A 15,309-nucleotide genomic window follows, 5' to 3' on the forward strand; every position below is an offset into this window, starting at 1 on the left:
CGGATGCAAGCAGAGAAGCCTGCATACGCATATTGACTCCTTTTTGTTAGACTCCTGCGAATTTTAATTGATCCTCTATTCGGCTTTTCTTCCCGAACGCCAAACAGAGCATCAGGGGCTACTGTCTATGCGGTAATATTATTTACACATTCTTTACTTACCTCAAAGCCTGTTAAAAGGCTAGTACAAGCTTCAGTCAGTCCGCTCTTGGCGGACTGAACCTTCTGGATCACCGCACTCATAATAGTGCGGTGCCCCTCGTCGATGGAGGCGCCTTGGAGTGCCTCCAACATATTGTCCAGCGCCTCCGGTTGGACGGAGGTCACCGGCACGGCGGACTTGCTCCTCTTGGAAGGAGGTCGCCCGCCGAACTTTGGAACCTTTGAAGGTTCTGGAGCGGTGTCCGGCCTAGGGCCGGACTTGGAGCCCTGGGGGGTTTCATCCCCTTTACTCCTGGAGTCCGGGAGGTCGCCTTGCGGCGCCTCCAGGACCACCTCCCCCCGGCTTGGAACCTGTTGGGACAACACTTCGGTGTCGTCCGTAGGGCGGGGGGAGGAAGCCGTCGGAAGCGAGTTCACATCCGACGAGTCCAGTGAGCCGCTTGACGACGCGTCGAGCCGGTCTTTGGGTGGGCTGCATAAACATATTCGATGTAAGGGAAAGCTGTGCAGTAAACGAATACTATGAATTACTCTGGTATCCGGATACTTACGATTTGGCCAGGGGCTTGGCCCTGGGCGCCCACTCCTCTCCGCCGTCGTCGGCGTTGGTGGAATAGTCCGGAGGAAGGGTTTTCCCCTTCTTGGACCCTTCGGCCTCCCCAGTTGGGGCGGACTTCCTTTTCTTCCCTTCCCCCGCTGGAGGGGGAGGGGTCTCTTCTTCCTCCTCCTCGTCTTCACGGGAGGAGTGCGTCTTGGATTTGTCGGATGATGAATCCGACACCTCCGGACAGCGGGCACTCTTTCGAGTCCCCGTGGCCTTCTTCTTGACCTTCTTCTCCGGCACCACATAGGGTGCCGGAGCCAGCAGCTTCGCCAATTGAGCGTCCGCTGGGCCTTCGGGCAAAGGAGCCGGATAGTTGATCTGTCCGGACGTCGCCTGCCAATCCTGTCAAAGGAAAGGGAGCTTAGATCCCGCATGGAGTCAAACTATGAAACAGTGATACCCTGTAAAAGGAAAAAAACAGCTTACCGCAAGAGCGTGACGCTACACACTGAATCTGTGATCCTCAGTAGCGGATGCGGGAGCCATGACGCCCTTGAAAAGCACCTTCCAGGCATCTTCGTACGTCGTGTCGAAGAGCCTGCTCAAAGTTTGGTACCGCGCCGGGTCGAACTCCCACAGGTTGAAAGCCCGTTGTTGGCACGGGAGGATCAAGCGGATGAGCATAACCTGGACTACGTTGACAAGTTTGAGCTTCTTGTCCACCAGGGTTTTGATGCATGTTTGGAGTCCGGTCAGCTCTCCTTTCTTACCCTATGACAAACCCGTCTCTTTCCAGGACGTGAGCCGCGTTGGGGGTCCGGACCGGAACTCGGGGGGTGCGACCCATTCGGAGTCGTGCGGCTCGGTGATGTAAAACCACCCTGATTGCCACCCCTTCAGGGTCTCCATAAAGGATCCCTCGAGCTAGAGGACGTTGGCCATCTTGCCCACCATGGCGCCTCCGCACTCCGCCTGGCTGCCGGGCACCACCTTTGGCTTGACGTTGAAAGTCTTGAGCCATAGGCCGAAATGGGGGCGGATGCGGAGGAAGGCCTCTCACACGACGATAAACGCCGAGATGTTGAGGACGAAGTTCGGGGCCAGATCGTGGAAATCCAGGCCGTAGTAGAACATGAGCCCCCGAACAAATGGGTGGAGAGGGAAGCCCAGTCCGCGGAGGAAATGGGGGAGGAACACCACCCTCTCATGGGGCCTAGGGGTGGGGATGAGCTGCCCCTTTTTGGGGAGCCAGTACGCGATGTCGTTAGACAGGTATCCGGCCTTCCTCAGCTTTTTGATATGTCCCTCCATGACGGAGGAGACCATCCACTTGCCTCGCGCTCCGGACATGGCTGGAGAAGGTTGAGGTGAGGAGTGCGGACTTGGGCGCTGGAGCTCGAGTGCGCAAGAATGGATAGGCGGAGGAGGAAGAAGGCGTAGGTGAAAAGGTGGATCTTTATCCCCTTATATGGGTGGACGCAGCTACATGTCCCCACCAGCCTGGTAAAACTCGCTTATCTCCAAGCGCCGTAATCGATGGCGCGGTTGGGTTACCCATGCCCGTATTGATGAGAATCCCGGAATAAGGGGACACGATCTCTGCTTTAACAAGACGTGCCAAGGAAACCGCCTCGCATAACGCGCTGAGATGGGACAGTAAAACGGTTTGAATAAAAGCTTGGCCGTGGTGTGATGTCACACTACGGAATACGTCAGCAGATTAGATTTGTGTAAATATTATTCTCTCTATGGCAATATATGGAAACTTATTTTGCAGAGCCGGACACTTCTTTGTGTTCAAAATCTTCTATGAAGTACTTGGAGGAGGAACCCGCCTTGCAATGCCGAAGACAATATGCGCGACGGACTCGTCATCATTGAAGCCTGGTTTAGGGGCTACTGAGGGAGTCCTGGATTAGGGGGTGTTCGGATGGCCGGACTATACCTTCAGCCGGACTCCTCGACTATGAAGATACAAGATTGAAGACTCCATCCCGTGTCCGGAAGGGACTTTCCTTGGCGTGGAAGGCAAGCTTGGCGATACGGATATGAAGATCTCCTACCATTGTAACCGACTCTATGTAACCCTAACCCTATTTGGTGCCTATATAAACCGGAGGGTTTTAGTCCGTAGGACAACATACACATCAACAATCATACCATAGGCTAGCTTCTAGGGTTTAGCCTCCTCGATCTCGTGGTAGATCTACTCTTGTACTACCCATATCATCAATATTAATCAAGCAGGACGTAGGGTTTTACCTCCATCGAGAGGGCCCGAACCTGGGTAAAACTTCGTGTCCCCTGCCTCATGTTACCATCCGGCCTAGACGCACAGATCGGGACCCCCTACCCGAGATCCGCCGGTTTTGACACCGACAAGGGGTCATCTTATAATTCTACCGCCGTACTAAGCAAAATAAGATGCATAAAAGATAAACATCACATGCAATCAAAATATGTGACATGATATGGCCATCATCATCTTGTGCCTCTGATCTCCATCTCCAAAGCACCATCATGATCTCCATCATCACCGGCTTGACACCTTGATCTCCATTGTAGCATCGTTGTCGTCTCACCAACTGTTGCTTCTACAACTATCGCTAACGCATAATGATAAAGTAAAGTAATTACATGACAACTGCATTTCATACAATAAAGCGACAACCATAAGGCTCCTGCCAGTTGCCGATAACTTTTACAAAACATGATCATCTCATACAACAACGTATATCACATCATGTCTTGACCATATCACATCACAACATGCCTTGCAAAAACAAGTTAGACACCCTCTACTTTGTTGTTGCAAGTTTTAGTGGCTGCTACGGGCTTCTAGTAAGAACCATTCTTACCTACGCATCAAAAACCACAATGATGTTTCGTCAAGTTTGCTGTTTTAACCTTCAACAGGGACTGGCCTATAGTCAAATTCGATTCAACTAAAGTTGGAGAAACAGACACCCACCAGCCACCTTGATGCAAAACAAGTTGCATGTCTGTCGGTGGAACTGGTCTCATGAACGTGGTCACGTAAGGTTGGTCCGGGCCGCTTCATCCAACAATACCGCTGAATCAAAATAAGACGTTGGTGGTAAGCGGTATGACTATGATCACCCACAACTCTTTGTGTTTTACTCATGCATATCATTTACGCATAGACGTGGCTCTGATACCACTGTTGGGGAACGTAGCATGCAATTTCAAAAAAAATCCTATGATCACGCAAGGTCTATCTAGGAGATGCATAGCAACGAGAGGGGGAGAGTGTGTCCACGTACCATCGTAGACCGAAAACGAAAGCATTAGTTTAACCCGGTTGATGTAGTCGAACGTCTTCTCGATTCAACCGATCAAGTATCGAACGTACGCCACCTCCGAGTTCAGCACATGTTCAGCTCGATGACGTCCCTCGAACTCTTGATCCAGCAAAGTGTCGATGGAGAGTTTCGTCACCACGATGGCGTGGTGACGGTGATCGTGATGTGATCCGTGCAGCGCTTCGCCTAAGCACTACGACAATATGACCGGAGGAGTAAACGGTGGAGGGGGGCACCGCACACGGGTAAGAAACAATTGATGTGCTTTGGGGTGCCCCTGCCCCCGTATATAAAGGAGGAGAGGGGAGGAGGCCGGCCCCAGGGGTGCGCCAAGTGCAGGGAACCCACTAGGACTCCTAGTCCTAGTCGGCCCCTTCCTTTCTTTCGAAGGGGGAAAGGGGAAGGAGAAGGAGAGGGAGAAGGAAAGGGGGCCCGCGCCCCCTCCCCTTGTCCAATTCGGACTCCCCATGGGGGGAGCGCGCCACCCCTTGTGGGCTGCCCTATCTATCCCCTATGGCCCATGTTGGCCCATTACTTTCCCGGGGGGGGGGGGGTCCGGTAACCCCTCGATACTACGATAAATATCCGAAACACTCCGAAACCATTCCGGTGTCCGAACACTATCGTCCAATATATCAATCTTTACCTCTCGACCATTTCGAGACTCCTCATCATGCCTGTGATCTCATCCGGGACTCCGAACAATCTTCGGTCACCAAAACACATAACTCATAATATAAATCATCATCGAACGTTAAGCGTGCGGACCCTACGGGTTCGAGAACTATGTAGACATGACCGAGACACATCTCTGATCAATAACCAATAGCGGAACCTCGGTGCTCATATTGGTTCCTAGATATACTACGAAGATCTTTATCGGTCAAACCGCAATGACAACATACATCATTCCCTTTGTCATCGGTATGTTCCTTGCCCGAGATTCGATCGTCGCTATCTTCATACCTAGTTCAATCTCGTTACCTACAAGTCTCTTTACTCATTCCGTAATGCATCATCCTGTAACTAACTCATTAGTCACATTGCGTGCAAGGCTTATCGTGATGTGCATTACCGAGGGGGCCCTGAGATACCTCTCCGATACTCGGAGTGACAAATCCTAATCTCGATCTATGCCAACCCACGAAACACCTTCGGAGACACCTGCAGAGCATCTTCATAATCACCCAGTTACGTTGTGACGTTTGATAGCACACAAGGTGTTCCTCCGGTATTCGGGAGTTGCATAATCTCATAGTCAAAGGAATATGTATAAGTCATGAGGAAAGCAATAGCAATAAAACTTAACTGTCATTATGCTAAGCTAACGGTTGGGTCTTGTCCATCGCATCATTATCTAATGATGTGATCCCGTTCATCAAACGAGCTTGTCAAGTAGAGGCATACTAGGGACACTTTGTTTTGTCTATGTATTCACACATTTATCAAGTTTTCGGTTAATACAATTTTATCATAAATAATAAACATTTATCATGATGCAAGGAAATATAAATAACAACTTTATTATTGGCTCTAGGGCATATTTCCTTCAAGAAGTTCTTCATAGCACAATCTCCTCAGTTCCTGGCAAGGGCAAGGCAGTCATTGATGAAGGAATTCGTCCCGCGCGATGTCAGTTTCGTCAGCCTATCTCCAACTCCACTTGTGATGAAACTGCCAGCCAGGACACTGCTGCAAAAGTGTCAAGGCCTTCTCATCAACGAGAAACACCACATGTCATGACTGACCATGAACTCCTCATAAGTCTGCACCAGAAGACAGACACGAATCATGATTGGGTTAAGCGTCAACTTGCTGCAATTAACGCAGATATGATTGTGATACATAACTATGTTCGCAGGAATCACTACGATGCCCACGAGATCTTTGACAGAACATGGGCCATACTTTCACACCTGAAGACGGATGACAAACGTGGTGCAATGGACTTCCAGATGAACTTTGGTTGGGCAAATCCGCCCAAGAAGAAGTTCGAGAAGGTTCAAGTTCCTCCTCTCGTCCCGAACTCAGTGTCTCCATCGCGTTCCACTAATGGAAATGAAGACGTTGAAGACATTGCTGCTGGCCCTTCCGCTTCACGCGACCCCAACAACAATGTTAGCGCTCGTCCGACTTCGTCATGATGATATTCTTCAGGGGCGTTAGTTCTCAGTTTCGTCTCCTTTTGGTCATTTGATGACCATGGGGGAGAAATCTGAGTTAGTCTTCAAGTGGGTCGTTATATGGGATGTTTTTTATAAGAGTTACAACTCTTGGACTTCATTTGATTCGCTCTTTGATGAGTTGTAACTTAAATAACTGTCGGTGATCTGACTCTTTTGCCACTCTTTATATGCATACCATGATCTTAATATATCTGCTCATGCATGCACAATTTCGTCACACACCAATTTTCATCATGCATTCAAATTCTTCAATATCTTATGATCATGCATGATTGGATTCCAAAATATAGGGGGAGATCTCCAAAATTATAACTTGCCATGTGCATTTGCAATCCAAAGCAAATTCCTCATATGCACATCTTCAGAGGGAGTTCCTCAAATATCTTGTAATCAATTTCTTCGTACTCTCTACTTATACTTCCATTATTTACACCCATTGATAACCTACCCAATTTGTCATCAATCACCAAAAAGAGGGAGATTGGAAGTGCATCAAGTGCCCCCTTAGTGGTTTTGGAGTATTGGGAACAAATGGATTGAGGGACTAACGTGCTTGTGAGTGTACACATGAGACGAAGTCCCTGAAGATTTGGTTTAACCCATGGAAGATGACCCCTAAAAATGTATTTCTTCATGTGAAGAACTGGGTGATGAAAATGGCACGACATTTGAAGAAATTGATGTGAAGACTTTGAAGCTTGAAGACTTTGGTTTTCTTAATTCATTTTTTCTTATTTTGAGTAAAAGGAAAAACCGTACTATTAAAGGGGGTCTAGGTGAATCATAGTTCACATTTTGAAAGTGATTCTCAAACCTATACATACACAAGCCACTTCGAGTGAAGCCTTTGGAAATCTCCGGAACAGCTGACGAATTTGCTAGCGATAGTGACGAAGTTCACCTAGTCGCTGACGAATTTGGTCAGGCTGAGGAGTTAGGATTTCACCAGTGCGGTCTTCCTATCGTGAGGAAATTGAGTGCCCCCACAAAATTGAGACTTCAATTTTCCGACCATTGCTGCGCCGCGGGCCAGCTGTTGAGTGGATCCTTGTGCTGACAATGGTCATATTTGAGAAGGGCATTTATGACAATTCATGTCGGGTTGCCCCTGGCTACATATAGCCGCCTCCCACAACCACTTGTTGGTTGGATGCTCAGAGAAAACTTGACACTTGTCATTTGAGAGCAACTCATCCTCTGACGACTTTGAGAGAATCCTAAGTGAGGAAAAAGCCACCAGAGCCAAAGTGATTGAGCATCACTGAAGAGATTGATCTGTGTGATCGGACGCCTGTTACCTTTGAAAATTGTCATTCTTCCAGATGGTTAGGCGTCAAGTTCTAACCACCCAAGAGTCATTGTGGTGTGCCGATGAAAATGTATGTGAAGGTTTTGGAAGTCTAACTTGAAGACTTGCCATGAGTGATTGAACAAGGTCTAAATGATTTTAGCTCAAGAGGAATACAGTGAGGATAGTGTGTCCTCTGAGTTCGTCTTAGCCGTCTTAACCAGACGTATAGTTGATACAACCACTGGAACTGGTCTACCAAATTGATGTGTCTTCTCCGAGCTTACCTGGTTTCAAATTCTTCAGCCCTTACCTTACGATATTCCGCTGCTGAAGAATTTGTGATCTACCTTTTGATGATTTTGAACTGAAGACTTTCATCATGCTGTCTTTTATTTCTTCAGTTCATCATCTTCATGCTTGTATGCTCGTATGATTGCATGTTCTTAACCTATATGTATCATGTACGCATGCTTTCTGTATCTGTGATGATTTAGTTTCCTTGTGTTTCTATTTCTTCACTCTAATCTTCGTCAAATTCATCAGTGTTTGATGAATTTCTAAAAATCACCCATTCACCCCCCCTATGGGAGTAAACTTGTGCTTTCACTAACCATGTGAAGTATTTTTCTTTGGGTGACACTGCATTCTTCGATAGGAGGGCAATATAGTCAGCGAGCACTGTGTCGAAAAAGAAAGTGTTGTATGCCGACCTTAGGATATCTTCAACGCTGACCCGCAAACATCTCTAGTATATGTCCGGACGTGGTCCGCGGACATGATACGAGAGAGAGCCATTCAATGCGAATTACATAGTATTCGGTCGTGAGGAGAAAAAGTAGATGAGGACCATGCATGTGGTGGGATATCTGTGGTTTAGTGTCCAGTTGGGAGGAGTGAGAGACCATGCATGTGATTGGTCAAATGGATGTCCGGACTCCTGCAAAGCCTCTTACATTTGTTTCTTTGATACCGGAATCCGTACGTCTGAACTGCTAAACGGACATATACAGATCCCCGTTAGATGACAAGTGATGATTCAAACATTAAGTGGAGGCTTGAGGTTCCGCTTTGAAGATACCCTTGTGGGTTAAGATAGCTCTTTAATATAGCTGACTAAGGGTCACTGACATGTGAGACCGCATACATGCTGTCCTTCTGGCCCAAAGTTGTCTGTGAGCTGCCACCTGAATAAGTCTTCTTCCTCTGCTGATAGCGGACCAAAGGAATTGATCTGCCGCCATGCTCATGTATATACGTATGTATTGTACTATTGTGCAAGGACTGGAATCTCAATATATTATGCCTTTTTTCGAAGAACAAACTCTGCTGCCTAGAATTTACGGACATGTTCTTTTAACATATAGTTCATCAGCAAACTGAAGAAGACGCATGCAGATCGTTATATCCGAAAATACTTGGTGTTTTTACGTACTAGCAAAATGTGAATTCTGAGTTTCATCGGCTCTGCTCATCGACGACCAACGCAGAGCAGAGGCACGCACGCACGGGGCGTGCTGTTGCGGTCTCTCGGCCCGGCGACCACTTTCCAGCGCAAACAACGCATCCCCGGCCACCTCCTCCTTCCTGACGCGTACCGAAAAACCACTCGCCCGAGTGCAACGGAGGAAAAGAATTCTATAAAACCAGGTTTCACGCGAGACCCATTCTGATGGATGACACGTGGCATTCACAAATCTCAAATCATTCCCCACCTTCCCCCCACTTAAAATCAGGAGGAAGAAAGATTAAATGCTTTGTGATTTGTGAATGTCACATGTCATTCATTAGGACGGGTCTCACCTATTAACCATGAGACCTGGTCTCATATAATTTTTTTCCGCGCAACGGCAGTCCACAAGTCGCATCCAAAACCCACCCACACCCAGAACTCGGAGAATCTCGAGAATCACCTTCTCCGCGAGACCGTGACCACACCCACATCAAATCCGGCAGGATCACGTCCGCCGCAGTGCGCCCAACCACCGCGGCATCCGAGCGCCACTCCCCAATTAACTACGCTCGAGCAAACAGCAATCCGCCAGCCACCACACGCGATCACCCGATCGCGAAGAACGGCCGTACCGAACCGAATCATGGCCGCCTCCGTCCGTCGGACCATGTCCTCTGGCGATCGATCGATCGATCGGCGTCCGTGGTGCTGGCGTGTCGGCCCGCCCGACAGCCGATATAGGCTCCGCCCGCCCCGATATCGCAACCACATGATGCCGCCAAGGACAGGAAACGGAACCGGAATTACTCGTGCTCCGTGATCTTTACAGCCTAGCTCTACCCCCTCCACATCCTCACACAGCTAACACGGAGTAGTTACGTACGAGCATCGAAGCACACGCAGATCAACCGGCAGTGCTGATTCTGAGATCGTGTCACCTACCGGCCAGGGACAAGCGAGCTCGCCCGGCAGCGAAAGCATGATTATTATACGGCGGGGGTCCGGCCGGCCGGATTAATAAGGCTGCGCGGTGGCGCTGGCCATCATCATGCCGTGTCCAAAAAGAATCAAAGGCCTCCTCCGGCCGGCTCATGGCCCGCCGCAGCCTTTCCTGGGGTTTCTGTCGCCGTGCAAGCGCAAACCGCAAACGCAAACGCGGTGTGTGTGATCATGGACGATCCATCGGTGGTCAAAAGAAAAGGAGGGGCTTAGTATAGTGGTTCAATGAGACAATTATTGCTAATCCACTCCATTAGGGTCGATCGTGTTCGTGTGGCTTTGCTAGCCAGCTTCGCCGCTAGCTGTGGGCCTTTCGGACTGGCATAATTGCGGCCATAATTACCGCAATGAGTGCCCATGATGGGACTCACTCGAGAGGCTCGGCAGCAGTGCGCCTGTCCCTTCCTACGCCCTTTGATCCATGTGCATGGGTGCAGTCGGTGTAGAGGGAAATTGGTCTCATGCATGCTTCCAATCCTCGATCGCCTCCATATCTTCCTTCGCACAAGATCGATCGATCCCTGGGATTGTATTCTAGCCCACTGTTTAACACATGCGGAATTACTTGCTCGTGTCATGTGTTTGTTAGTAGGAAAGATTTGGCTGTCTCGTAGCAGTAGCAACCGATTCGTGCCTAGTCACGCATTGGACACTACCACATGCTTGCATGCCCTAACTGTAGTACCTAATTGGGGAAGGTACGACCCAAATGGTCGCGTTTGGATCACACTGTCAGGAGCAAATCGATCTTCGCTGATTTTAAAACGCACCCTTCAAGACACCGATCACATGTTTGCATTACAATAACCCCGTGATTAGATCACGCGAGATCACGGTTTAGGGGGGCTGTTTGGTTTTCTAGGGTTATGGCATCTCTCTCCCCACTCCAGCATATCCAGAGAAATGTTTTGTTTATAGGAGAAGCGTACATGTGTTTGTTTACTATAATTGCTTCAAGCTTCTTTCGCCATGGAAGGGTGGAACGGAAGCATCACATTCTCCGAGATCCCACGGCCGGGTAGCCCTTCCCAAATCTCTCTCCCTTTTGGCGGAAGATTTATCCATGTTATTAGCGATTGCGTATGCTGGTTCTGTTGATATGATAAGATAGGATAACACCACATCGGCTTAGGGGGAAACATTGACAAGGAAAAGCGCCGTTGTATAGAGAGCAAAGGAATATGTCGAGTGGGATTAGCTGTTGATGCCAGTCTTAGTCAAAAATGGCATCCGACATTTGGGGGCCTTGGCCATGACAGTGTTGACCGATGACCACCATGGCTTAGGGACGAAACTTGTACGTTCGCTCAATGGATGTTAATCCTACGGATGAAACTCAACACTTTATTTTTTTTTTGAAGCCGCCAGCAATTGCTAGCCATTATATTATAGGGGTAGGGAGCAATATTTACACAGCCGCTGACGCGGTTTGAGGAGAGAAAAAGAAGAGAAATGAAACGAGGGCCAGGCCCCTAAGCCATACTTGGATGATCTCTCACGTTGGGTCCCCAAAAGGGGGCTGCAAACATTTCGCTCCCGCCAGTCTCCAAGCCTCCAGGGATCCTCGCACTGCCTGGATGACAGCCCAGGGCGCAACGATCTTCTTGTGAAAAACTCTACGGTTTCGCTCGAGCCAAATTTCCCATGTGATGAGCATGGTGAGCGACCTGATTCCTTTCTGATGCTCGGTGTGTGTGTGTTGTCGATGATATGTGCCCAGAACATCTCAGATCTGTCGCCCTCTGGCCAGGTGGTTGGAGCAAGAGCAGCGCAGCCGTGCCATCTTGTCGCTGCAGTCCAGATCGTCCTTGCCATCGGACAGTGCCAGAGCAGGTGCACTGATGATTCAAGATTCCGGACGCACAGCGGGCAGAAGTATTCATTTGGCCATCAGCGCCTTTGCAGCCTATCGGCGCACCACAGCCTATCGAGCATTAGCAGCCATGTGAAAAACTTGCAGCGTGGAGGAGCCCAGGCCTTCCAAAACATGTTTATGAAGTTTGATCCGATCCGTCCAGCGAATTGGAACTTGTAAGCGGCCCCTGCACTGTAGGTGCCGGAGAGGCTTGTCTTCCAGGTGATATTGTCCGGGACATCTGGCTGCAGTGAAACCTGGGCCTCGTCGATCATATTCCATAGCCTCCTGAATTCAAATATGTTGGCATTCGAAGGGGGGGGGGCGGATGTCGTGAATCCATTTTTGGCCTTGCAGCGCATCCTTGACTGTGCGATTCTTACACCTGCATCGGGCAAAGAGAGAGGGTGCAATCGCCTTTGGCGGCAACGGCCCTAGCCAGGTGGATTCCCAAAAGAGTGTGCGCTCGCCGTTGCCAACAGAGACGCTTGTTGCAGCAGCAAAGAGCTGGCGATCCTGGTCGTCACACGGCAAAGGAAAGCCACTCCATGGCCGGTTAGCCTCATCCCACAACAGCCATAGCCATCTCAGCCGCAGCGCCCTAGCAAATTTAGCGCTATCTAAAACTCCAAGTCCGCCAAGATCGATCGGGGAGCAGACCGTCTGCCAGTTTACTTTGCATTTGCCGCCGGATAGCTTCTCCTCCTGAGCCCAAAGAAAGCGCCTGCAAATCTTGTCAATGTCCTTCAAGACTCCAGCCGAGGCTTTGATTGCGGTGAGCGCGAATGTATGGATGGCTAGGAGCACAGAGCGGACCAGCGCTCGCCGTCCCGCACAGTTCATCAGCCTCCCCTTCCATCCTGCTAGCTTGGCTTTGACGCGATCAAAGATGAACTAGAGGTGCACCTTCTTCAGTCTTCCTAAGGATATCGGCAAGCCTAAATATGTGATCGGAAAGCTTGTTCGCCTTCCAGGGAAACCTTGCAGTATATTGTCTAGATCCAAGGACTGACATTTGATAGGCGTGACAGTGGATTTTGAAGGGTTTACTCGCAGACCCGTTGCCTCCCCGAACTTCTCTAGTATAGTTAGCAAGCAGGAGACCTCCTCATTGCGTGGGTTGGAGAAGATGATTGTATCGTCCGCGTAGAGGCTGATGCGCAACTTGACATCGCGCCCAGGAAGTGGCGCCAGGTATCCAAGGGCGGCAGCACGATCTAGAATCCGCTGCAGCATGTCGATGGCAAGGATGAAGAGAAATGGGGAGAGCGGGTCGCCTTGACGTAGTCCTCTGTGGTGGTCTATCAGCTCGCCCTCCACACCACTTAGAAGGACTACAAAGGAGGAGGATTGCAGAAGCAGAGCGATCCAATCGCACCATCGTGCAGAGAAACCTAGCTTCTGAAGTAGCTCAAGTAGATATTCCCACGAGATTGAGTCGAACGCCTTCGCTATATCCATTTTGAAGAGTAGTGCAGGTTTCTTTCTACGGTGCAGGCTGCGTGCGGCATTTCTGACAAAGAAAAAACTATCGTGGATGCACCTAGTCTTCAGGAAAGCACTTTGCGCTGGAGAGATGAGACTGCCAAGTTTTGGGGCGAGGCGCAGGGAAAGGATCTTTGCGATGAGCTTAGCAAAGGAATGTACAAAGCTAATTGGTCGAAAATGACCAATGTCAGTTGGATCCGGAGCTTTTGGAATTAGCACCACCGTTGCTGCATTGAGGTCTTTGAAACTGCGGCCACCGTTGAGATCATGGAATTGTTGTAGGGCTCGCATGAGATCAGCTTTTATGATGCGCCAGCACCGCCTATAGAAGACGCCGGAGAAGCCGTCCGGACCAGGAGCACGGTCAGCCGGCGATTGTTTGATGGCGTTCCAAACATTTTATATTTTCGGATGTAGTAATCTGCATACACTTCTAACTACATTTTTTTTCGATTAAAACTTCAGGTTTTTCGATAAAGATTCAGAATGCAGTGTAAAAATACTGAACAGCCACAGAAGTAGTCAATTGTGCTGACGGCCAAAAAAAAGATGGGAATGCCCTGTCAGACAACCTGATAGCCACCTGGTCAGCTAGAGCTGATCAAGAACGATCCTCTACAGCCATGGATCATCTCAACTGATGATCCAGCCATTAATCACGCTCTGGCCCACAGGTGTCATGTCATCAATCAGGGTTAAGTGCTTGCCTCCTTATTGGTAAAGGATGCAGCGGTACGACTACTATAGAACAGATCCTGTTCAAGTAAGGTCGTGCCAATGTGCGCAGGGCCTGTCCTTTTAAACCGTGTTGCTTCCGCTAAACAACCGAGGTGGTACTAAACTCCGTTTGTGCCCTGTAATCTCGCATATGTTATGTTGTGGGCCGGCCTAGTTTGTTATCCCGAGTGGCTTGAAGCCCGTTGGTATTTGGGCTTCCAGATTGCATAAGCATACGCACATGCAACATGTTCAATCTCGACTAAAAAAAAATATAATATGTTCAATCTGATGTTGACCATCACGTCAAAAAAAAAATCTGATGTTGACCAAATGAAAATTCAATCTCATGCGCAGCATGCCCATCGTGCTTAATTTTTGTTTCTGTCTCTTCCATCTCTTGATATGCACGTAGGTTGTGTACCAAAATAGCAGCTATTTCATCTCTACGTCGTCTATGTTCAGACATACCGCCACCAACTTATGAGCAAGGCATGGTGACCTGAACTGAGCGCATGCACAGAGAACACGAGGGAGACAGTACGACAGATACCACCATTGGCCAAGCCTTATTGTTTTTGCAAAAAAGGGAAAAAAAAAGAAGCTCCCATCTTTCTTTTGCAACCCCTTAATTATTTTTTTCTAATCTATTTAACTAACACTCCTCACATAACTCACGAGATTATGAAGTGTTTGGCGTCTCTCCGATGAATATACCATAATACATGTATATACCGTATATGTATAACACGATTACATGTTAGCATACGAGTGTGAGGGATCTTCTAGAACACTCATACCCTATTGCATATGGCAATAACTTCGCATAGGACAGGATATGAAGTACCAGCAATCCATAATTTAAAACGACCAAAGGTGATCTTCTCATATATTGGAATTGGAGTCGTCTACGAGCCTAATCCATAGAGTAAACCTTCCAATACAAGCCGCATATATAAAGTGCAGGAGGCCGCGACAGAAAACAAGTAAATTCACACGTACCACACAAGCTAAATGCAAACCACATTGATCTTGAGGAGCATTATCGTTAGGAGTATAGACAACATCTAGATTAGGTTCCACTGACGTCGTAAAGATCATAAGGCCACATAAGACATTTTAGTTAACTATAAAAGGGCCGTAGCCTAGGTATATAGTGTCTCATGTCCCTGTGATTCCGTTGAAATAGTTTGATGGGTCCTGGCGACGCCTAATCATTGTACTTTAGACCAGTCTCGTATAAAGGATCGAAGTAATTCCATCATCGATGGTGGTAATATACTTGGGCACCCCAT

The 15,309-nt window shown here is 48.6% G+C and overlaps 1 non-coding gene across 1 annotated transcript; it reads right to left on the minus strand.

Annotated features, from left to right (window-relative positions):
- Positions 1–13,854: 13,854 nt before the first annotated feature.
- Positions 13,855–14,070, minus strand: LOC123063928 (small nucleolar RNA U3). Its single transcript, XR_006430624.1, has one exon. It is a non-coding gene; the product is annotated as a small nucleolar RNA U3 (small nucleolar RNA).
- Positions 14,071–15,309: the final 1,239 nt, after the last annotated feature.

The sequence above is a fragment of the Triticum aestivum genome, chromosome 3A, assembly GCF_018294505.1.
Source record: "Triticum aestivum cultivar Chinese Spring chromosome 3A, IWGSC CS RefSeq v2.1, whole genome shotgun sequence".
NCBI lineage: Eukaryota > Viridiplantae > Streptophyta > Magnoliopsida > Poales > Poaceae > Triticum > Triticum aestivum.